At 50.7% G+C, this 24,410-nt stretch overlaps 1 long non-coding RNA gene across 1 annotated transcript; it reads left to right on the forward strand.

Annotated features, from left to right (window-relative positions):
- The first annotated feature begins 2,949 nt into the window (after window positions 1-2,949).
- LOC122232585 lies at window positions 2,950-10,631 on the forward strand. Its single transcript, XR_006209931.1, has 3 exons — window positions 2,950-3,745; window positions 6,936-7,567; window positions 9,065-10,631. It is a non-coding gene; the product is annotated as an uncharacterized LOC122232585 (long non-coding RNA).
- The last annotated feature ends 13,779 nt before the right edge of the window (window positions 10,632-24,410 follow it).

A 24,410-nucleotide genomic window follows, 5' to 3' on the forward strand; every position in this document is an offset into this window, starting at 1 on the left:
ATAAAGTAAGATATAAATAAACGAACCTAAATGAATAATTGTGAGTTCCGGCGGATGCCAAAAAGGTGGTTTTCTTCAATTCTCTGTGCGCTCTCTCTACTGTTTTGAAGAAGAGAGTTTTGATACATTTATGCTCTGATTTTTTTCCCCTTTCTCTCTCTCTCTCTCTTTTCCCTGGGCCTTCTCTCTTCTCTCTGTTTTTTCTTTCCTCTAGACATAGCTCAGGAGGTTGGCCATTTTACTGGCAAACACAAAGCTTCAGAAGGCATAGACTCAACCAAATCAATTAGGTGAATTACGTTTTATTTCGAGTGCAAAAATCCACCATTCATTTCAACATGTAGCTTTTCATGCTTTCGTGACCTTGAGGTTGAATACAAATTCTTTACAGCTTCCTTATTTTAAAGCATGGCGCTGTTCTGATTTCTTTTTTTTTTAACTTGATAGATGAAAATCGAGACCAACTAAAAATGCTGAACGAGGAAGCCGTTGCTCCCTTCACAAAACGATTTGTCCTTGACCAGAAGATGCTCCTGGTGCCTTTCTGGCAACTTGATTGATAAGAGGTGGATAATAATAGAGCAAGGAAAACAAGGAGGTGGGGATATGGAGAAGCCAGTTGTAATCTGGGCTGCGCTGTCCTCTAGCTGTGCTGCATCGTGTGATAAGGTAAACTCTCTGTGTCGTGATTTTCCTACCGTGAAATGAGGGAGGGTTGGAGGGGCTGGCTGCCTGGGCGCCTCTCAGGTCTGACCCTTCTAGAGCCCGTCTACCAAATGCCACCCTCTCTCTGGTCACCCTTCTAAGGACTTAACTTCCCCCGAACAGATCCAGAGGTGCGGATTTGGGCACAAATAGTTTATTTGGGAGGTGATCCCAGGAAGCCTGGGGAAGGAGGAGAGAGACGGGGAAGAAAGCTGAAATAAAGGTGTGTGAGTGCGTGCTCAGTGCTGAGGGGAACTGGGGCACAGCTGAGCCCTGGGCCTCCCGGGGGGCTGTGAGAACACACCTCAGCATTGTCCCATGAGGGAGCAGGGTCTTTATTCATCACGTTTCACTCTTCATCGGTTGAGGTTACTCCGGGGGCGTCACCTCCACCTTCCGACCTGCCCCATTCTGAGCTGAGCGCTGGTCAGTAGTCAGAGAAAGCCTTTGGGCAGAGAGACTGAACATCAGCATATTGGGAACTGCTCACCTGGGCTGTAAGTGGCCCGACTGGTAGGAGGGGTCAAGGAGATGGCAGGTGGGCGGGGGAGGGGGGGCGTGCACCAATAACTCCCATGATGCTATCATTACTCCAGGCTTGGTGTGAGGAAACTGAAGTTCCGGGGGGGTGAATTAACTGCCCCAGATCACAGAGCCCTAAGTGGTAGAGTTGGGATTTGAACCTAGGTCTGTGTGACTTAGCCTGAGCTATTAACTCCGCGCTTTCATCCCGCCAAAGGCAGGGTTTAGCTCCAAGCTGCCCTCCGCCCCCCAGCTCACCCCTCTCCAATGTCTCCGTGATGAGTTCCAGGACACGGAGGGGCCAGTTCTGAACGCGGAGCTGGGACCCCAGGCAATCACGAAGCTTCCGCCTTCCACGTCGGTTAGCTGCATACATCGCTCCCAGACACCTCTCGGTCGATAAGGTTCAAGGCTCTCCAACGCTCTGAGCTTCAGTGTCCTCATCCGGACCGTGGGGGAAAGGATGAGACGGGCACCCCCCTCACAGGATCACGGAGACGTGCAGAAAAGTAGGATAGAGCAGCCTCCGGCAAATAACAAGGGCCTGGTCACTGTGAGCTTACTATTTCTATCTGACCTTACTTCTTGCCTTATGCTACCCTCCTCTGTGTGCAAGCCAGCAGAGGCCAGATAGTTCTGTTGAAAGAAGAAAGAAAGAAAGAAAGAAAGAAAGAAAGAAAGAAAGAAAGAAAGAAAGAGAAAAAGGGAGGGAGGGAGAGAGAAAGGAAGGAAAGAAAGGAGAGAGGGAGGGAGAAAGGAAGAAGGAAGAAAGGAAAGAAAGAAAAGCCAGATCGTCTCATGCCTCTGTTCAAAATTGGGCTATGACGTTCCCTTCCCCTTGGAGAAAAGCAAAACCTTGACAGTGGCCGTAGAGGCACCTTGCTGCGTGGTCTGAACACCCCCGTTCTTGATTTCTCTGCCCCTGCTCTGAGCACTCTCCCCGAGCTCCCTCCACAGATGCCTTTGGTGATTCTGAAGCTCAGGGCATTTGCACTGACTGTTCCCTCCTTCTGGAATGTTCTTCGTCCGCGGCCATGTGGCTCACTTCCTTGCTTCCTTCCAGTCTTTGTCAAGTGGCACCTTCTGCAGAAGGACCGGCTCAACTACATTTAAATTACAACAACCTCACATCCCCATCCCACTGCGGGGACTCAACCTTTCTGTCTTTAGTGAACGCCAGCAGACTGTGTTTGCTTTGTTACCTCCTGATTCCTTCACGGTGGATGGTCTGTCTCCCTCCTACAGAAGAGTGGTTCTCAACCAAGAGCGATTTTCGCCACCCGCACCCCCCGCCCCCAACTCCATACATTTAGCAACATCTGGAGATATTTTTAGTTGTCATGACTGGGGAGAGGTGCTCCTGGCTTCTAGTGGGTAGAGGTCAAGGGTGTCACTAAACACCCTCCAGTGCACAGGACAGCCCCCACAACAGCGAACTCTCCAGCTCTAAATGTCAGCAGCCCCGAGGCTGAAGAACTGTGATACAGAACGAAGCTTCGCAAAGGGCTCTGGGGCCGATTTTTTTTTTCTTTATTGCTATATCCTGACGTCCAGACCAGTATCTGGCGCACTGCAGTCGCTCAAGAGATATTTAGGGGGTGAATAATCCCTAGAAATGGTCCCTAGAGTGAAGACTTCCAGATTCATCGATATCTCAAAATTCCTCTTCAGACCGGTTGCAGGAACAAAACTGCACAGGCACTGGCCGGACGGCAAGAAAGATCTAGGTCCTTGTTTGGAAAGGAATCGTTTTCACCGGAAAGAAAGAAAGATGTCCCTCCAACAGCCCCACCCGGAACTCACACATTGTGTTCTAAGTTTAACACATCTTGTGTTCTCTCTGCTGAAACCCTTGGCCCCAGCCCATAATATCCCTGAATCCAGGAAACCATTATGACTGATCAGGGTCAAAGGTTGCACCCATTGTAACAGACTTCCTCCATCACAGTTTTAAATTTGGAAAACGTCCTTATTGCTATTGTGTAGAATGGCAGGTCTCAGATAACCTCAGAATTATTTTTATTTGTCTGCCATGACCCACCGTCACTAAAATAAAAAAAAAAAAAGTTTAAAAAAGTTGCAGAGCCGAGGGGGCTTTCCTCAGAACATAATGTTAGGAGACAAGGAATCAGATAAGAGCCAGCTGATATTTTCAGCCTTTAACTGAATAAAAGGAAGAAGTTGTCAGATTCCCAGAGGGACCCCAAAATGAAATTCCATTTCTTTTTTTTTTAAGATGACCAGGATAGGAAAAAAGATCAGAACCCTAAAAGAGGAGCGATTTTAAGTGACAATAAGCACTTAAAACTTTAAGGAGATTATTCTAATACCCTTGGAAATTTCTGGAATGTTCCACCCGTCTTTGACATCGAGAAAGGTCACGGGACCCACGGATATGTCTTGCCATATAACACTGGGGCATCAGAGAAATCTCTGGATTTGAGCAGGAAGCCAAGAGGAGGCAAGGGGCAGGTCGTAAGAGATGCCAAGTCTCGGAATTACATACAGCAATTAAATGGTAAGAGGAAGGTTGTGTTGGTCAACAGTGTAGAACAATGGGACATGTGGCCGTTTGGTGGGAGAAGGCACGAGACAAGAAGGAGTAGGTACAAGGTCTTTGGTGTATTACAAGTTCAAAAAAAGTTGGTCCGGTCCATCCTACAAATGCTCATGGGGCCCCACTCTGTTTAGGGTTCGGTGCTAGAGGCTGGCGGTTCGAAGACAAGAGGTGCAAACGCATGATGCCAAATGCAGGGCCATGGACGTGGGGAGGTTTACATCCTTGCACTGCCACTTACTTGCTAGAAGAGCCTGATCAAGCTACTTAATCCCACTCAGACTTGGCTTCCCCATCTGTAACATAGGATTGAACATCGTAGTTACCTACCTCACGGGGTTGCCACTTGGCAAGGGCCCCCCCGCACACGGAAAGTCTTCAACAACGAATGTCAGTATTATTAGAAGACAAGGTCCCTCCCCTTAAGTTGCTCGTAATCTAATGGGGTCTACGTCATCGTAATCAAAAGAGCCACCAACATGTATCGTGCATTCGCTCTATGCCAGTTTCTATACGAGATGCTTTACGAATATTACTCCATTGGACCCCACGCAACCCAGGAACGTGGGATAGACGTAAGTGCTGCTCAATAAAATGCCTGGTTCTCCTGCCGTTAGGGCAGTTGCACTTCCCCAGGTCTCTTGAGTTTGGGCTGGGCCATGTCACTAGCTCTGACCAATAAGTGTATGGGAAAAATTATGCCTGCTGCTGCCTGCCTGGAACATTCCATCGTCAGTGCCTGACCTGGATGCATAGGACCCTCCCCTTGCCACCACGAGGAGTGCCTCTCCAGTTGGTGGGTCCTTGGCCGCCATTGGAACTGAGCCCCAGTTGCCCATCCTTGCCCACTGTTACCTCCTGTACGGGCTCCCCGTCCCTTCCTTTCTCATTTGGTCACTTCCCCCCTCAGTGCTTCCTCGAATCATTTCCCCTGCCCCCCAAACCTTCTTCCATTCAAATTCCAGTTGCTTTGAGGATTACCCACTCTGAAACAGCAATCGTGACCCATTTGATCTGGCAAACCCCGCTTAGAATTATCTAGAGATGAGCTTACCTCACTGTCAGATCCACAAAGCGGGTGTCGACCTAGCCCGCGAATCCAGTTTATCTAGAAATACCTTCTGTTTTTGTCAATGTTCTTTGGTTCCTCGTGGTCCAAGGATGAGGATGATAGGAGAAGATGTGCCAAGAGCGTGTAGCATAAAGAAAAGATAAGCTCGCGTTGTTTGAGCTCTAAGTCCATTGAGATTTAGAGACTGGTAATTATTGGAGCATGACTTTGCCCCTCTTGACTCTTACACAACCGTATACGACAGTTATGCTCGTCCCCACGCCATAGGTCTGGAACTTGAGCACAGAAAGGTTAGGTGATCTGCCCGGTTTCCAGGACACCTGGCAGGTGTGGGGGACGAGATTCACTCCCCACCCTAAGTCTCAAGTTCATGCTCAAAACCACGACGCCATATAGGTAAAGAGATGTACGTAAAGCACAAGTGTGTAGGATATAGGGGGACTCTAACCAACACGAAGAAGCTGCTGATAGCACTGCATGTTAGAAAACCTACCCAAGGAAAATCACGCCTTCTCCTGAGGATTAAAACCCTCAGTCACCTGAAATAGACTGCCTCCCGCCACCCACCCCCACCCCCTGTCGCCGGTGTAGATAAAATGACCAAGCATAACCTCCAGAGCCAAGAAGATACTCAGTCCACATTAGTATGTGAACAGCAGGGTGGGAGAAAGACAGGAGCGGAGGAGAGGTCGCATTTCTTCCCTCCACGTATCACTTTGCCGCCATACAGGTCAGAGGGCCAGAATCTCTCCTCGCTGAGGTTGCCCAAGCCCCTTCCCCATCTCCTTCGCCATCAGTTCAGATCGATCTCAAATGTATCACTTCTTCCAAGGGGGGGGGTGGGAAATGGCAGCCCCAGAGAGCCACCAGTCCCACCTCCCGGACTAGACGATTGTCCCATGATTATTACACTAGACATGTGATGTGTTCCAAGACTGGGCCATAGGAAGGGAACATGAAAGACCCATAAGTAAGTAGTAGGGAGAGCTGGGTGCCCAGTGGGAAAGGCCAGAGTAAATTCTCTTTCTAAACTGTTTTTTTAAAGTGTTTATTTATTTTTGAGACAGAGAGACAGAGAGCGAGCACGAGAGGGGGCAGAGGCAGAGAGAGGGGGAGACACAGAACCCGAAGCAGGCTCCAGGCTCCGAGCTGTCAGCACAGAGCCCGCCGCGGGGCTCGAACTCACCAACGGCGAGATCGTGACCTGAGCTGAAGTCAGACCCTTAACCGACTGAGCCACCCAGGCGCCCCTGGACTAAATTCTTTTTCCTGTGTCCAACAGGCAGGTCTTTATACATTTGGGGAAACTTGGGCTAGAGAAACGTCTTTAAAAGTCAGGGAAGGCAACAGAATTCCCTACTGTCGCATCCTCTGTCCTGCGATCCTTATCTGTAGGCTCACAGACCATAGCGGATCTGTGGATGCTTTGTCCCCACCCCCTCACTGCCAGAGACCTCTTCTTGCGAGCCAGAGCCAGGTCAGTGTGCAGAGAATGAGGCTGTCTCTGTCCTTGCATGTCCCTGAGAGCAAGCAGCTACTTAAATTTTGTAGCCCGGGCACCTTGCTCCCCCCACCCTGGTCCCAGGGGCGCGAGTGCTTGTCTCTTCCCGTCTAGGGCTTTCTCTACCTGAAGGAGCGAGTCCAGCCTTGCACAGGGCACTAGAGACGTGTTAAGGAGCTGATGAGCCCAGGGCAGCCCTCGACCCCACAAATGTAAGACAGAAGGTAAACACCCCTGCCTCCCTGCTTTTCAGAGGGGACAGCTCGGAAGCGTGTACCATGCCACCTCCCAGAAGCCCCTCGTGTCAGGCTGCCCGACACAGACAATAAAAATACAGCGAGCCCAGTTTCCGATCTCAGATAGACAAGGAGTAACCGTGTAGGAACGTCCCGTGTAATATACGACGTACTTACACTGAGAAGTTACTTGTTTTTCTGACATTCACCTATAACGAGGCCAGCCCTACCTCGCGGCCAACCCTACCTCGCGGTTGTAACTCGCTTATTCCATGCCCTTAGTTCCCTACCAAAGCTACCTGGGATCACTTCCCAGTTAAACTATCTGTCCTCAAATCCTAGGTACTTCCGGGAAAACCCAGCCTAACCCAGAGACTTGAAGCCACCTGAGGGTAAAGCGTGGGAGTTTCTCTGTCCAATACCCTCTGCGATTTATCCGGGCAAGAGCTGAACTCATCGCCAGGTCACCCAAGGGTGGTGTTGGTTCAAGCCAGTATTTCGTCCACCATTGAAATTCTTCTATTCTCTGGACGGTGGGAAAAGGGATCTCAGAGGATGTCAGCTTCGCTGGTGGATCTCGGGGTGGAGGAAATGTGGTCGTGACGCATCAGGCTCCAGCACTGGTCCCCAAGCCCCTCGTCTTCCAGGGAACAATTCATGTCACAGGAGGAGACACCAAGGGTTAGAGGCGTGCTTGGCCGTGTGGAGATCTACACCCGATTTACTCCATCCTCGATTTACTCCACTCTAAACGAAGACCAAATTACATAACAAAGAGAAACACTTGGAATGCCATCCCAGTCTTCGTAGGACATTCCTTCGTGATGGCCAAGAAGGCAGGCTCCGAGCTCTGAGATTGAGTGGGAGGCTTCATCTGCCACTTCCCAGGCAGATGACTTCACCTTGCGGAGCCTCAGTTTCCCCATCTGTCCAACGCCACACAAGACAGTTGGAAGTTTATTCAGGGACGTGAGGTAGCTAAGATCGCTGTTGGCGGTGATCGTGGTGTTTTATCATACTACCCTGTTGTTGAATTTGTTTCGTACAACCCTGGGCCCCCTCGTAGCTTTAGGGGCTCTGTTTCCAAGGCAGAAATTGGAAGCAAAGCCTGTAATGTGTCCGAGGATTTAAAATCACTTCTCCTGGCAGGGGTCTGTGGCTCTGAACATTTTGCAAGGGTTCTCCTTCAGGAAGGAGTCCCAGAGCCGGGAGAAAGAGTGAACACCTTCTAGCAATTCGGGCAACCATATTTCCTGAGCCTGTAGCTGAGCTGTGAGTGTCCCTTTAGATGGAACTTGAGTCCCTCCCTTTCCCCAGGTAGTGCCCAATGAGGCTAATTCACCTGCCTGTTCCCTGTGGGCATTTGAGTTTGTGACTTCTGATCCAACACTGTTGTGTTTCCCCCCCAAATCCTCAAATAATGTACGTGGATGATGTTTTACGTAGTCCCAGCGTCCCAAGCAAACCCAGTGGGAGTCCTTGTTCAGCGGCACAGCTAAAGGCAATTTCGGGATGTGCAATGAGCTCCTATCAGAGGCGAATTGCACTTTTCCTTCTAGTAAATAAAAAGGAATCCTGACTTTTGAACAACAGAAATCAAGGATCTGTCTTGTCTCAACTCTTCTAAGAGTTTTAAAAATGCAAAGCCGCCCCCCGCGCAAATCATCTCAGACCAAGCGTTGTTTTTTTTTTCTTTTTTCTTTTTAAACCTAGCCTAAAAATTGATCAGATCTTTAGTATCAGGCCACTCCTAAATTACGGCAAAGTAAGGCTTTCAACTCATAGTGGCTTTTTGCACTCATTTTTTTTTTTTTTTTACCGAAATCACATCTTGTTTGGCAAAGACTTTTTATTTTTATTTCCTTGATTCATAGGACCTTAATGAAAGCAAAATTCAACTTTACATCGGTCTTGTGTGAATTAGGGACCGTGTAAACAGTACTTAACAGTTCTAATTGAAGGTCAGTAAATCCCCAAGAGATTAAATGAGTCCTGCAGGGAGCCGTGTAAATCTCCCTCCCTTTTATGGCAGACCAGTCAAGCCCCCAGCCTGCTTTGTGCAAGGCTTAATAATGCATCTAATCAAAACCATTTTGCACCCAAAGGGGTTAGGGGCATAAATCACAATTACTCTTGGTGCTAAACCCTTGGCCCAAAGAGGCCCAATGTTGCCGAATACCATCAGGAATGGACTTCTAGCATTAGATGTCTGGTGTGGGTTTCCAGGTCTGACTGTCCAGCCTGCTTCTCCAGGAGAATCCAGATGGAGGTATAAAATCTGAACATTTCAACCGATCCCCTGCTTTCTCTCCGCTTCCTTGTACTCTTTGCTAGCTATTGCCTGATAAATAATAATAATAATAATAAGCAAACAAAAATCATTGTCCTCATCTGGATATTAGATGCAGGTGCTAAGGCACCCGTTTTGACATTCCTGTTTAATGTCACTCTTCACTTTGGTTTACTTTCAGTGTCAATGCCTAGAGAGACCCTTGAAGTGCCATGATTTCATTTATCGTGCCCAAGTGTGCACCTCTTTCAAAGAAGATGGTATAAAGTCCCCAGAACCTGGCTGAAAGGGACCCACGCAAAGAGCAAAATGAAACTCAGAAGCGTCAAGAAGAGTGCCTTTGGACCTGCCTCGGAATGGCAACATGAGGACAATGTTATTCCCCAGCACAGCCGTAAGTTGCCGTTGTGGACGAATGAAATCATAGCAACAAAAGGTGGTCTGCGGTCTTGAGGACTGGAGCAACCAGGGTAAGAAAGTTTTCAAGCTTTCCCCCCAAATGCAGATCTGATCCTTGGATCACGCATCTCGAATCCACGTTTTTCTCTTTAGTCACACGTAATGAAACTGAGCGAAGAAACCTGGCGTTCAAGTCCTGGGTTTACCCCAACTCCAGAGGCCGCCCCCTGTCCTTTTAACGCACCGCTTCTTAGAGACACAGGACAAGGAAGATACTCCGAAAGACTCGTACAAAAGAGGAGTGACATTCAAACTGCTCAGGAACAGCTCTTCAAAGGCAGAGAGCAAAGCTGAGAGAGAAAGTTCTGGAATATGACTAACTAGTTCAGGGATGTCAACTCATTAGGATTCTGAATCTTCTCAAGGTTTGTTTCAGGGGTCAACAAATCACAGTGGCCCTTGGCATGATGCCTCTATGCCACCCTGCATGTAGCCATCAGCTGGGGCGTCAACTGGATGCTCTTATCCAATATGGTGACTTGTTGCCCTGCCCCCGGTCTCTCTGGCCGTGCAGAATAGGAGTTTTTGGCTCCTCCTCTTTGTGTCTAATCTGTAAGTTGCCTCAGATGTTCTTGGATGACCTAGATTTCCCTCCAAAATGGCTTCCCACGTGTCTTCTCTCCATCACGCAACTTGTCTTCAATGACCTTGGCAACAGCTTCTTCCCTCGATATTTTGAAACCTCCCTGGCATGTATAACCACGTCTCTCCTTCTCTCCTTTTTTCCCCTTCCTCCTTCAGCCCTATTGGAGCATCTTGCCTTTGAATCTTTTATCGGTGCGTTAATTAATCATTCTGGGTTTCAGGGGTAAGGCGCTCTCAGGCCACCTCAAGGAAAAGGGCGTTTCCTGTAAGGTGAATGGAAACTTTACAGCTCCCTACTAAAACCTAACAAAACTCTGATTTTGACCAAGTATCCACTCCAGCCCCATGTCCAGATGTGGAAGCCGCCGAGTCTAAGTTCATAAGCATCTTTTGTTACCCAGGGAGACAACATTATCTAAACTGGTCCAATCTAACTGGAGGGAGCTTTTCGCGCATGAGTGTAGAACAGTTTCTTCTGTCTCGAGGTCTAGGACCAGGTAGGACCAACGAAGCCAGTTACCTCAGAGCTGTTTGTCACCGTGTGGTGACAATGAATGGAACCAGCCGGCCTGAGGATGAAGCCACAAACGAGGATGACAGAGTGAAGGATCTCCCGAGTTGTAGAGTCATCAGGGACATCATTGAACTGTCCACTAATCCATGCCTGAATCCACCCTATGTCTGGATTTCCATGACATGCCTATACACTTTAATTACTGTCTAAGTTTCAGTCTGGACTTTCTGTTCCTCCCAGCCAAAAGCATCCTAGCTGATGTGTAACAACACTTATTTTCAGAACCGAGAACTGAGACGGATTTCGCAGCTCCGGAACTGACCACTCTCTCTGCCTCTTCCTCCCCCAGAACCTGCCAACCCCATTCCCCTCTCTTCCTCAACAGTTCTTTCCAGCAGTTTCTGTCCAAACCTCGTCTGTCACGAGCCACCTCCCCAGCCCCGGCCAACCTGCGCTTGGGTCGCTGTCAGACGCACATCTGTGTCAAAGACTGCCCGCTGCCCCCCAGTTGCCATCCCTCCACTCTATTTTTAGTAGCAGAATCCATCCAGTTTAACTGGGCACATGGCTACCTCCATAGAGACTATATTTTTCAATTTCCCTTGGATCTAAGCTCTGACCGTGTGACTGAGTTCTGGGCCAACAGCAAGTCAGCAGAAGTGATGGGTCATCTCTTTCAATGGGAGACTCTGTCTTCCGTGTCCCCTTTCTCCCACCCCACTGAACAGAATGGAGACATGATGGCAGGAACTGGACCAGTCGCCTTGGATCCCAAAGGCTCACAGGGACGAATGAGCTAGAAGGAATTCAGGACTAGGACTCCATCACTGGCAGATGATCATACCAAATCCACTGCTTAGGCTTAGGCCATTGCAAGAGGAAGAAACTTCCAGGTTCTCTTAGGCCACTATTATTTCACTCTTTGTTATAGCCACTGGGCCTGATCCTAATTAATACACCACGCTCCCACCGATTAGTACCAATCCCCGTGCAAGAAGCCACCTACGCTCACAGAAGGCCGCAGGCAGAGCGGTTTCAACGATAGGCTATTGGGTGCTAGCAATCCGGTCGACATACCCAATGCTGGAGGGACATGCCTTTCTTGCTCTGACTTCATTCCGTTTCTCTTTGCTTCTGTTCAGCTCTTCTCCAAGCCATGGGGATGCTTCCTCTTCTTTCCTTTTTTTCTATCCCTCCCACTAATTCGGAGCTATGCCCTCTTCCTTCACCGCCATGAACACCCCGGAGACCTAGATGAACCCGACCTCCCATGGAGCCCAGTCTCTAAAGTCAGAAAACCGAGTAAAAGTGTTCCAAGCCTCTAGTCCCGCCTTCATCAAACCCCCAGGGAGGAGACGACATCTTTAAAATTGTATTCTCAGGACCCTCCTCCACGCCGACGTTAGCCACACCAGGAAGTACCCTCCCTTCCCCCTTTCCAAACATCAATCCCTGGACCTCCACCTTCACAGATTTCCTGGCCTTCTCCCACTCCCCAAACTCGGGCGATTTTTGTTAGGGCGATTGAAAAGCCCCCGTGACTCTTTTCCTACCTTTTTGTCCCCCTCCATTTCACCCATTACCCAGATTCTCCACGGCAAAGGGGAGCCCGGGGTTTAACTCGGAAAGGGGAGGGGTGAACATCGTGAACAGCCGCGCACTGAGGGTTGCTGTCCCTTAAGGTATTCGCCTTAGATCGGGTGCTCTGAGGCCGCGATTTGCACGCAGAGGGGTCACTGGGGGCCCCTTGCAGGAATGACACCTGCAAGGCGGCAAGGATTGCACCAAGGTGGAACAGGCGGGCTGTGACGCATTGCAACAAAGGTCTCAGTCGGTCCTCCAGGGAGCTCGGGAGCTGGGACGGCTCATCAGAGCTGTGTTAAATCAACACGAAGGAGCTGGGCCTTTCCACACCCAAGTTGATCGGTCATTGGGTAGAGGCGTCCCCCCCGGGAGAGTGAGCAAGCAGCTCCCTTCAGCCAAGGGCAGGTTCCTGCAGAAAGGGCTCAGCTGTGAGCCCGAGACAGGGAATATCTCCGGAGCTGGGGCGGGCGAGGAGTGCACTGGTTCCCAAGGGTCGGACGCCTCGGCAGCCGCTCCCTTCACTTACGTGTTCAACACACACTTACTGTGTACCCGCTCTGTGCCGGACCCCGGGCACCGTCCCCTACCTTGCCCCTCTCCAGCCCCCTCCCCGCTGATGTCCCTTCTTCCGCCTTCCTCCCCATCTCCCTCTCCGACCCCCACACTCCGCCCGGAGCCAAAGCTGCAAGAATTGGCTGGCTCTTTAATTGCTTCGCTCTCCTCCGTGACATCGATTGGAGGTGACATTTCCCGGGCACGGAGCTGCATCCCTGTGGCTGCATATTCCCCCTGTCACAGGAGATCATCGAAGCTGTCACCAGCGGAAAGCTAGAAGCCATCGGAGGGGCAGGGGGCGCAGAGATCCCGGGGAGCATTCAAAGGGTTGGTGAAACACACTTCCCAGAGCGGGTCCCAGAGGCACTTTCTGCCCCGCTGATCTCTGCCTCGGGAGAGTTGACAGGATCTGACATTTCAGGGGTTACCCGACTGAGCTGCACCAACTGGGTCTTTCACCCAAAGCAAGGGGAAAGGGCCGGATCCTGGGTGGCAAGCCGGTCCCTGAGGAAGGAACAGAGCAACACGAGCAGGGAGAGAGGAAATCAAGCCGAGAGGATTCCAAGTGGCGTCGGGGGGGGCGGGGGGAGGGGGCACACAGACTTGGATCTGAGCTCCAGCGCCGACCTTCGGAGATGCCTCAGTTTCCCCAGCCGTAATGTGGGGAGAATACTGTCCACCTCCAGGGGTGGTTGTGGGGGTTCAATATAAACAATAAATGTGCCGATGGGGGTTAAATGTGCAGGGGTTGAATATACATATACGTGTAAATATGTATTTGCATATGCATATACATATACGCGTAAATATGTATTTGCACATGCATATACATATTTACGTGTGTGTGTACGTACAGGTATAAACATATATTTCTGCTTACGGGAACTAAATCTAAATAATATGTATACATATAAATCAATCGCCCAAACTGTAGGGGTATTTCCTGATTCGTCCAGCTCCCCTGGGTATCTGCAGCCAATCCAGCAGCTTCTTTACCAAAAGACGTCCCAGAAATGAGCACTTCGCCTGTCTCCACTGCCACCCAGCCACCATCATCGGCCGCCCGGACAACTTTGACAGGCTCCCCACTGGTCTTTCTGCTTCCCCACGGCAGCCAAGACTCTCTCGCAAAACATAAATCAGGGCATGTTGATCCCTACCCACCCCGCCCTGGGTAAACACCTGTCAGGAGGCTCCCGCTGTGCTTGGAAAGAAAAGACCCTCCCTGCTCTGGCCTGACCCCTCTCCAACTTCTCCCTTGCTCACTAAACCTCAGCCCCCCCCCCCCCCGGCTGCCTTTTGTCCTTGAACACGCCGAGCTCATTCCCGGCTCAGAGCCTTTGCCCTTGCGGGTCCCTGTGCCTAGAATGCCCTTCTCCCGGTCTCACCTGACAGATGTCAGGTCTCTGCTCAGAAGTCAGCTCCTCGGGGCGCCTGGGTGGCTCAGTCAGCTGAGCATCTGACTTCGCGGTTTGTGAGCTCGAGCCCCACCTCAGGGTCGCTGCTGTCTGCACAGAGGCCGCTTTGGAGCCTCTGTCTCCCTCTCTCTCTGCCCCTCCCCGGCTTGCTCTCTCGCTCTCAAAAATAAACATTAAAAAAACCCAAACAGGTCAGCTCCTCAAGGTGGGCATCTGTCCACAATACCACCCTTGGCTAAACTCTCTCTCTCTCTCTCTCTTTTTCCTCCTCCCTCTCTCCCTCCTGCTCTGTCTCTCTCGTGCATACACAGAGATCTCATCATCTCACCCCCTTGCCATCAGCATTTTCTTATTCATGCCGTGGCTCCCGGAGTCTCCCCGTCTCATTTATTGTACCCCCAGCGCCTGGCCCGTGCTTGGGACTTGACAAAAGTTTGTCGTGCGATGGAAGGATGCGTGCGCTTGGCCCGTGGCGGGCAGACTACGTCCCCTTCGTGACCTCGCAGGAGGAAGAGGCAGCCTGCTAGTCTGGCACCAAAGCCCGAGGTGCCTGTCGCGGCCGGTGTCGGTACCGCCCCCGCTAACAGCCACGACACCCGCAGGTGACAGTGTCTGCTCCCGCCCTCCACAGCTGCCGCGGCTGCCCTTGAAGCTGCTCTTCGGACGGACGAAGGCCAAACGGGGGCTGTGGGAATGTCCCCACCCGCCTCAACTGCAGCTGGTCACCGACGACTCATGGGCTCGCAGAGCTCGAAGGGCCCAAGAGACGGCCTTGGCCTTCAGAACCTCTCCCTCTTCCAATGGGCGTGTGCCCCCCCCCCCCCCGGGGAAGTCAGCCTCGTCCCTGGTTCTTCCCAGGCTGGAACTCCCACGCTGGATCCATGGCCCACGGCCCCGGGCATGCTCCTCGCCTGACTGGCTTTGCGAGGACTGAAATACCAGTCCCCATGGGGATGATTCTGTGACCCCCTCCCACAGATCCCCCCCACGAGCCCTGCTCCGTGCACGTCTTTCTCGAGCTTTCAGGGACTGCTTCTCTCTCGGCTCCGGGATGGCAGGGAGGTGTCTGTCTCACGCCCTCTGGGACCCTCAGCGCCCACACCGCGCGTGGCACATAGTGAGCGCCCCGAAACACGTGGTGGGTGAAAACCAACGCGAACCTGCCTTCCCACGGGCAATGCCGGACTCTCAGACCGTTCATCGGCTCCCGGGTGCGAGACAGGTCTCCACCGACCGTCAAGCCTCGCTTTCTCCCACGCCACGTTTCCTTAGCACCTCCAGCCGCGGCTGGGTTTTATTAATAATAAGAACAGCCTATGATTTATGGGGCACCATGGAACCCAAGCCGGCTAGTGGGCTTAAGCCTTGCGCGTAAAAATCAAGCCTGCTACCTGAAAGCCAGCGGCTCGGCCAGAAAGGAAAAGTGAACCATCGGACGCTCGCGGACCAAGCCCCTTGGGTTTTCTCCTGCCAGTGGGTCCCGTCCACCTCGCAGGTTCTTCCTGTGCCGCGGCTGCCCTCCTCCCCGGTCTATGCTCCCGGGCTGGCCAAGGACCGGGCTCAGGAGCCCACGGGCGTTCCCGTAAGTCAGAGAATCAGCCCCCGGGGGCTAGAGAGACAGGCTGCAGATCAACGAGATGAGATATCACTGTTGGCTTTCGGGGGTGCTTTGTCCGGCCCGTGTCATCCTTGCAGGAAATTGGAGCTCGTTGCAGACATGCGAACCTCACGTTTGTGCAGAAAAATCTTTCTCTGTTCTCTCGGGACACACAGAGCTCCCGCAACATCGGGCCAGCACCCCCGGCCCGCAGCAACTTGCAGGAGCTGAGTGGTGGCTGCGTCCTTTTGAGGGGCAAGGGCCCCCGGTTCTCCCGCTTAGTTCTCCCCGGGATAAGAAGGCCACCCAGGCCTTCTTCACACGCCTGCAGGAGCCGTCTGGCTCAGAAGAGCTAACCACCCATGCATCCGCCAACTCGCCACGGCACAGGTGGAGACAGCGAGCTCTAGAGAGGAACGCTGTCCGAGATGGCTCAGGGGGGAAAGTCACACCCAAGCCTGGAGCCAACCCAGCCCGCTGGCCTTCAAACCGGGCCCCCTTCTAGTCTGTGGTGCTGCCCCCCGCCCCCCCCCCCCCCCATAAAGCCACTGTATTAATTTTCAGGGGCTGATGTAACAAAACTAGGTGGCTTAAAAACAAGAGAAATGTCTTCTCCGAGTTCTGGAAGCCAGAAGTCCAAAATCAAGGTGTGGGTGGGGTTTGCTTGCCTTGCTCAGCTGCCAGCCTAGGATAAGTTTCGGTTGGCGGACAGGGTGATCCGAGACCCTGGGCTACACAGGAAGCTGCAGGGCAAACGCCAGGGTTCCCGAATAGCCCTGGCCGTGACCTCCACAGGGAAAGGCCCCTGAGCACGAAAACGCAGGAACAGCCACCACAAACTTTGACATTACCGGCAAGAAGCATGGTGATCATGGTAGGAACAGGCGTTACGTGGTAACGCACAGGCATTATGCCACCGAAGCCTCGCGAAAACACGGTGAGAAGAGTGGCTTCATCACGTTCGGTATGACGATGAGGAAACTGGAGCCTCGGAGAGGTGAAGCCACTTGATTAAGGCCACACAGCAAGCAAGCGGTAGAACCAGGTTCTGACCCAGCTTCGTCGGACACTACACCCACGGTTTGCCCCAGCACCGGACCTCAGTAAGGACCTTAGCAGGACGCAGTTGTGATGGACTCAATCCCGCCATCTGGAGCATCCCCTGAAAGGTTCCCCGTATCCGATTCCTCTCCTTGAAAAACAGTTCCTGCCAAGGAGGACATAGTGCCGACTGGTGCATTTCCTAACCTTCCAGAGACTCAAAAACACCGGGAGGGCTTCAATTCCACTGGTGACAAAGAAATCGTACAGGCGTGTGCGGGGCCTTCAGGAATCTAGGTCAGGTGACACTCGCGAATTTGTTGCCTGCCTGCAATCTTCCATGTTCAAGGAGAGACCAGGGGCCATTCTCAGATTTGCTGGCAATCTTCACCCGCTGAACCTCTCCAAAGTTTGCAGGATCCCCCCGCCCCCCCCCCGCCCCCCGCCCCGCCAAAGTATCTACGTTCTTCAAAGCTTCTTTTTTTTCTGCCACCAAGGAGCCACGACCCATCAACAGCTCTCATCCTCATGAATTCTTTATTGGATTTTTTGGGTAGATGTGATAAAAAGCACACTTACCCGCCAAAATACATAAATAGAAGGATAAAGACGGCCAAGGAATTTGGAGGTAGGGGCTGGGCTTGTGAGTGTTTATATCGTCACATGTTAAAGAACAGCTTAAAAAAAATTTTTTTTTAACATTTATTTATTTTTGAGACAGAGAGAGACAGAGCATGAACGGGGGAGGGTCAGAGAGAGGGAGACACAGAATCTGAAGCAGGCTCCAGGCTCTGAGCTGTCAGCACAGAGCCTGACGCGGGGCTTGAACTCACGGACCGCGAGATCGTGACCTGAGCCGAAGTCGGCCGCTTAACCGACTGAGCCACCCAGGCGCCCCAAAGAACAGTTTAAAGCTACAAACGATATAAATTGTGGTACTAACATAAAGAAAATAGACAAATCAGTCAATAAATTAGAAAGCCCGATGGCTTGATGAATGTTAGGACACTTGATTACGTATTTGGTCACACTACTGGGAAAAATTAGTAATACCCTTAACAGAGAAGCTAACACATATACATGCTTTTTTGGTGCCAGGCACGAAGCATTATATGAATTAACTCAGCCCTGTCGCTCGCCTTGTGAACTGGTACTGTTATATTCCCAGGAGAGAGAGGAGGAAACTGAGGCACAGAGAGGTTAAGTGACTTGTCCAGGGTCAAACAGCTAAAGAGATGAAAACAGGTTACGTGAAGAATCTCAGGTGGAACGAGTGTCTGATCTACGAACGGAGAAGACCTTCCCAAGCATAAAGATAGGGGCAGGAACGAAAATGCAGAAAATTAATGAAGGTGACTTCATGGAGAAATCGAAACCCGTTGAATCACCCACAAAAATGAAAACACCTGGAAGGGGGTGACAATTGACAGAACTGGAGGGAAAAAAAAAAGTCTAACTTATGAGAGCAAAGGCTTCACGTATAATGGTTCATGTATAATGAACTCTTAGAAATTAATCAAAAACGTAGACACTCTAGCAGAAAGAGTGCGTCAACAACCAATTCATAAAAACAAAACCACACAAAGCGAGTAAGCATACAGCTAAAGAAATTCAGAGAAAGTAGAGACAGAATTTATATTTTTCTCAAGGTTGATGAAGATTTAAAGAGTTGGGATTGGCTAACACTGGGGAGAAGCAGTGAGTAGGGCATTCTCATGGACTTCTTCCAGAAGCGCGAATTGGTGTAACCTCATGGAAACAATTTATCACACGTATCCAAAATATTTCCATTAGCCAGGTAATGAATTCCTCTCCCGGCACTTTAACCTGAGGAAATAATCAGAGACGCACAGAGATTTACGTCTAAAGTGATCATTGCACAATAATAGGAAAACCAGAAATGACTTAAATAGCCAACAATGGAAAATCCATGAAATCAAATTAGGGCTAGTCTTACAATGGAATAGTTTGCTAAGGTCATGTGTTTGAAAACAATTTCAGGATCAGAAAAATTATAGGAGACTATGTTGCCAAATGAAAAAAAGCAGTGTGTATGGTATAATCTTAATCCCATAATTGTGTGTGTATGTGTGTGTGTGTGTGTGTCCGTCCAAAGACAAATGAAAAGGATACAAAGCAAATGTTTAACAAGGTAACAGTGATTATCCTCTAAGAGGTGGAATTAGGTGTTATCTAGTCTTTTCCAGTGGCTGTAACCAAATACTGGGCAGCTTACACAACAGATATTTATGTCTCACAGTTCCGGAAGCTGGGAGTCCAAGATCAAGGTGCCAGAAGATTCCGTGTCTGGTGAGACCCCACTTCTAGTTCATAGATGGCCACCTGCTTGCTGTGCCCTCACATGGCAGAAAGAGACAAGGGAACTTGCCGAGGTGTCTTTAATAAGGGCACTAATCCCATCATGAAGGCTCCACCCTCCTGACCTAATCACCTTCCAAAAGTTCCACTTCCAAATGCCGTCACCTTGGGGGTTAAGTTTCAACATATGAATTTCAAGGGCACACAAATATTCTATCAATAGCAGCCATTTAATCTTTTTTTTTTAAATGTTTTTAAGTTGATTTATTTTGAGAGAGAGAAAGAGCAAGGGAGGGGCAGAGAGAGAGAGAGAGGGAGAGAGAGAATCCCAAGTAGGTTCCGCACTGTAAGCACAGAGCCCAACTCAGGGCTCGAACTCACGAACCTGTGAGATCATGACCTGAGCCGGAAATCAAGGGTTGGGGGCATAACCGACTGAGCCACCCAGGCGCTCCAGCCATTCAACCTTCTTTGCAGTTTTCTGCATTTTCCCAATTTTCTTCAACAAACATGGAGGTGCCTGTCATTTCTGCTGTTGACCTTGTGTTCCTAGCCCTCTGACCGCAAGGCACGTAGCAAGATTTTATTTTCTGGCCCTCCTCTGTGCTGGTAGGGCCATGTGACCAGTTCTGGCCAATGATTTTTGAGCATTGTGGCCCGAGGCACTTCCTGAGCTACAGCACTGAAATGCAGGTGTGAGACCAGTTATGTCTGGGATTGTGAACTCTCTGTCAGCCAGGGTCACACACGGAGTGACCATGACAAGCAGAGCCCTACTTGCTGATCCGGGACAGGTAGGTAGCGTAAATGAGAAATAAAAGTGTTCTTCTCCTTTTGCTTTTAAGCCCACTGAAGTTTGGGAATCGTTACCACGGCGTAACCTGGCTTACCCGAATTGGAAAAACAGCGTGTTGCTTTTCATGCCAAAAAACAACAACAACTGAGAATATTCCAAGAAGGAGGGGCGCCTGGGTGGCTCAGTCAGTTAAGCGACTGACTTCGGCTCAGGTCCACGATCTCGCGGTTCGTGAGTTCGAGCCCTGTGTTGGGTTCTGAGCTGACAGCTCGGAGCCTGGAACCTGCTTCGGATTCTGTGTCTCCCTCTCTCTCTGCCCCTCCCCACTCACCCTCTGTCTCTCTTTCTCAAAAATAAATAAACATTAAAACAAATTAAAAAAAAAAAGAATATTCCAAGAAGAAAAAAAATATGCACGTGCTATGTCAAAGACACTTCAGGATCTTGAAAAACATGAAAGTTGGCACGGCAGGAAAATGGCCCTTATCGCAGACTGAGACACAGTAAGTGTCTCAGGCAAAGCTGGACATAAAGTGAACCCTAGACCAGAGGTTCTATGGTCTACACAATTGGAATCCCCTGGGGGACTCAAAAAGTATTGTTGTCACCAGGGAGGACAACACGTCTAATGCCGAACCTATTGTAATTAATTTGGGAAACTATTACTATAGGTAATAATCATTCACGAAGAAAAAGAACATTCCCGTGGTTGACAACTTGCAATTACCTGGCTTAAAACCGTGAGTCTCAACTGGGAACCGGGGGCAATTCCCCCCAAAAGAAAGAAAAGAAAGATGACAACATCTAGAGACATTTGGGGGGGGGTCACAACTTGAGGAGGGGAGTAGGGTGCTGCTGATACGTAGAGGGGACAGATCGGGAATGCTCTAAACGTCCCACCGTGCACAGGACGGTCCCCCACAACAAAGAATTGTCTGCTCCAAAGTGGCAGTCGTGCCAAGGATAACAGACTCTGCCATAGAAGTTGGGATGGGGACAGATTCTTGAAGTGGAAAGTCATGTCAGAAGCTCAGGCACGGCTTTTGGGGTCCTGCCCTTGCACTCCTGCTATGCCTGCCAGCTGTGGGAGAGGAGGAAGCCCCTGGGGCTGGCCCTGGGTTGCACGGTCACTGCTTCCCTTAAACCTCCCCCTGGATCCAGATCATCGCACACCAGGTATGCACTTGAGATTGCCTTTCGACTTGGAGGAGCCATTCAAAAGTCTTGGCATCCGCCGGTGCTGAAAGTGTTTATAAGAGACTTCCTCGGGAAAGAAAGGTCATCCAGGGAAAACCAGAAACAGATTTCTTTTCTTTCTCTGGCTCACTTCCGCCAGGCACCTCCAAGAAGTTCACTAGCACCTTAGCCATGGAAGAGAAACATTTGAGAGAAGAGAAGAGGAAGAAGCTATTTACGCTACAAGAAAAACTGCTCCAAGGGTCAGCCCGGGTTGTGGTCTGGGGGGGAGAGGAGACAGGATTAAAGAACGGGGAAAAAAGAGAGGACAGAAAGAACAAAGGAGAGAGGGAGGGAAGGATAATAGATTGATAAATAAGTGAAAGGAGGGATGAGTGAGTGGTTAGATGGACAAATGTATAGGGGGGTTGGCGGGTAAGTAGATGTATGGGTGGGTTGGTAGATAGGCAGGTGAATGAATGGATGACTGCAAGGATGGATGGATGGATGGATGGATGGGTGGATGGATAGAAGGAATGAAGGACAGGTGAATAAGAGCATGGATATATAGGAAGGTGAACGGGAGGTGAGTGTGTGGGTGGGTAGATGATGGGTGGACGAGCGGATAGATGGATTGATTCATCTCAAAGACATTGTATCTCTGCCTAAGATGGCAGATGAGCGGTTCCTTAGCTGAATATGAAAGCTAGCACGTTTTTTTTTTTTGGTTCAGTCAGGGTTCCTGAACAGTGTCTTTCAATCTCGGCCACACATTAGAATCAGCTGGAGAACTTACAAAACTCCCGTGGCTCAGAGGCCAATCCCTACGTCGATTATGTCACAATCCCTGGGGACGACACCCACATCACTGCTTTTTTTAATCGTCCCATGATTCAAATGGCAGCCAAGCTCGAGAACCCGTGTTAAGTTCAAAAGGCAACGTAACTCGGCCAGACCCAAACACCTGCACTTGCTTATTTCTTGGCTGAGACCAGGCTCCCTTGGAGTTAATTTGCTTCGCTTTGGTGAATTCTGCGTATGTAGCCAGACGTGGGTGTCAAACTTGGGTTGGTATCTGCCCCCTTATCAAGACGCTGTGTGCCTTTTGTCCATCTGCAAAATGGAGCCCATGAAAGTAAAGGCATACACCCGATAGAATTTTTCAAGGAGCAAAGCAAACAATGCCTTGCATATTGTAAACACTTCTGTGTTTACCCTTATGGAGATAATAGCAATGCAATACCTCCCAATTCGTAGATACAAATAATAATCACTTACAGCAGGTATTATTCGTGTACTTTATGCCAGGCATTGTTCTAAGATCTTCACATTTCATATGTATTGCCTAATTCAGTCCTCGGAGAACCTCAGTGAGTTAGGTACTATGACTCTCCCCATTTCCCAGATGGATGGGGAAAGGTTGAGTCACTTGCGTTTTGCACACACAGCCAGTCCCGATGAAGCGGGGACCTGAGCCCAGGACGTGTGGCTGTTGGTCCGCGTTACTGGGCTCCTCCCTTCCTGGTGCCACCCGGCCCGAGCACTGAGAACTCATAGGGGTCTCCCCTGATTTCTCCAGATGGGCAGACAGAGGCTCAGAGGGGAGAAACGACGTCCCGAAGTCTCACGGCCAGTTACGGAGGGAGATGGGCCATTTGTCCAGCCCCAAATCCCCAGAAGTCTCCTGCTATGCAAGAGTGTGAGTGGCCTTTGAAGTGTCCCTCAGGTCTTTGAGGCCATTTCTGACTTTCAGAACTTTCATGAACCTTCATGTGCTTCTAAGAGGTCCTTTACCGCCCTCACTCACTTACAGGGATGTTTATGAAGCGCCTACCCTGCACCAGGAACTGTGCTAGGTGCCAGGGACGAATCATGAGCGGACCCGACATTCCTCCGGCCTTAAAAGAAGTTGCCAGGGCTCAGCAGGTCCCGGCAGGCATCTCGAGGCTGAGGTCTGGGCTGCAGGGCAGGCTGCTGAAGTGCGTGAAAATCCGGGAGCAGAGAGATGGCCCTTTGAAGCATCGGTGCTCCACTCTGGCCCAGACTCCCCGCATCACGATTTCACCCGCCCCACTCTGACCTTGGCAGATCCCCATCGCGGCCTCATGGTCGACCCACCTGCAGAGGGGAGAGGAAGAATTCTCTGGCATCTCCGTTTTCTCCTTTATGACATGTATGAGATCTCCTTCGTGAAACCGTGGAAACAGCATGCAAGGAAATGGGAAAAGCATCCCCCCTCACTGAACTACCAAACAGAATCCTGCGTTCGGGGGGCCTTCCGCGCCAACCTTTGTTTGGCGGGGCTGGGGAAGGGTCAGCCACAGCAGGTGTCCGAGTTTGACTGGCGATGCGTTTGCTCTAGATTTAGCAACGATCACTTCCCGCCCCGCACCTCCGCTTTCTCACTTTGGGACGGAGCCAGCGTCCCCTTCCCTCCTTGCAGGGCCGTTTGATACAGAGTGTGAAATAAACGCGTGTAAATCTAACGCCTGGGGCCCAGGGCGCAGGCTCTGTATTATTCCAATGACTCCCGCTTTTGGAGGTGCAGAGGAAAGCGGGGTCAAGGACCTAGGTCCCCCACTTACTAACCGTGAGACCCTGGGCTTAAAACACTTAACCTCCCGAAGCCCCCAACTCCTCATCCGTATCCTGGGGATGATAAGTAATAGTTGTTAGTATGGTAGTTATTAAACACCTACTTCATGGCAAGTCTGCTTCTGACTTAGATTTTGGGGGTGCAGAAGGTGTCACAGGGCTGGGCAAGGAAAGATCCCCACCACCCTCCTTTCCTTAAACCTTTGCCAGCCTGTGGCTGACCAGCCCGCGGAGACATCCTCACATCCGCCCCGGTGGGTTTTCGCTGGTGTAGGCGAGTGAGACCCACCCTTCCTCCTCCTCCTGCTCCTCCTCCCCCCCTCCTCTCCCCCCCCCCCCCCCCGCCCCGCGCTCCCCCTCCCTTCCCACTCCCAGAGACTTGGCTGGCTCCGAAGCTTCCAGACAGAGGAGCTAAACACGTTAGCCGACAGACTAGCAAGACACAAAAGGCGGCAGGAATCAAATAAAACAAAAACGCAGCCGAGTCACAGGTCAGTCCTGTATAAATATTTATGCTGAAGGAAAAGTTGGTGCCTGAGTAATGACCTTGTGGCTGGTATTAATAGAGATAATGTGTGTCTCTAGAACATGCCGCCAGAAAGGGAAAGGGGGCGGGCATGGGGAGGGGGCGAGAGCAAGAGCCGGGAGGTTATAAATCTTCATGCCAAGCCGAAGCCCCTGCTGACCTTTCTACCTTTATCTCCCGTCCCCTCCAGCGCCCCCCGCCCCCCCCCGCCCCTTCCCTGCATCTATATCTTCAAATCTATTTCCCCTCCTTCTCGGCCATCAGGGCTCCACACAGCCATCCACTCGGGCATCAGCCGTGGTCAGGGCTGATCCCTGTCATCCGAGTTGGTGCCTGGGCACCATGCGGGGTACGCCCTGGGT

Source organism: Panthera tigris, chromosome D3, assembly GCF_018350195.1.
Source record: "Panthera tigris isolate Pti1 chromosome D3, P.tigris_Pti1_mat1.1, whole genome shotgun sequence".
NCBI classification, from domain to species: Eukaryota; Metazoa; Chordata; class Mammalia; order Carnivora; family Felidae; genus Panthera; species Panthera tigris.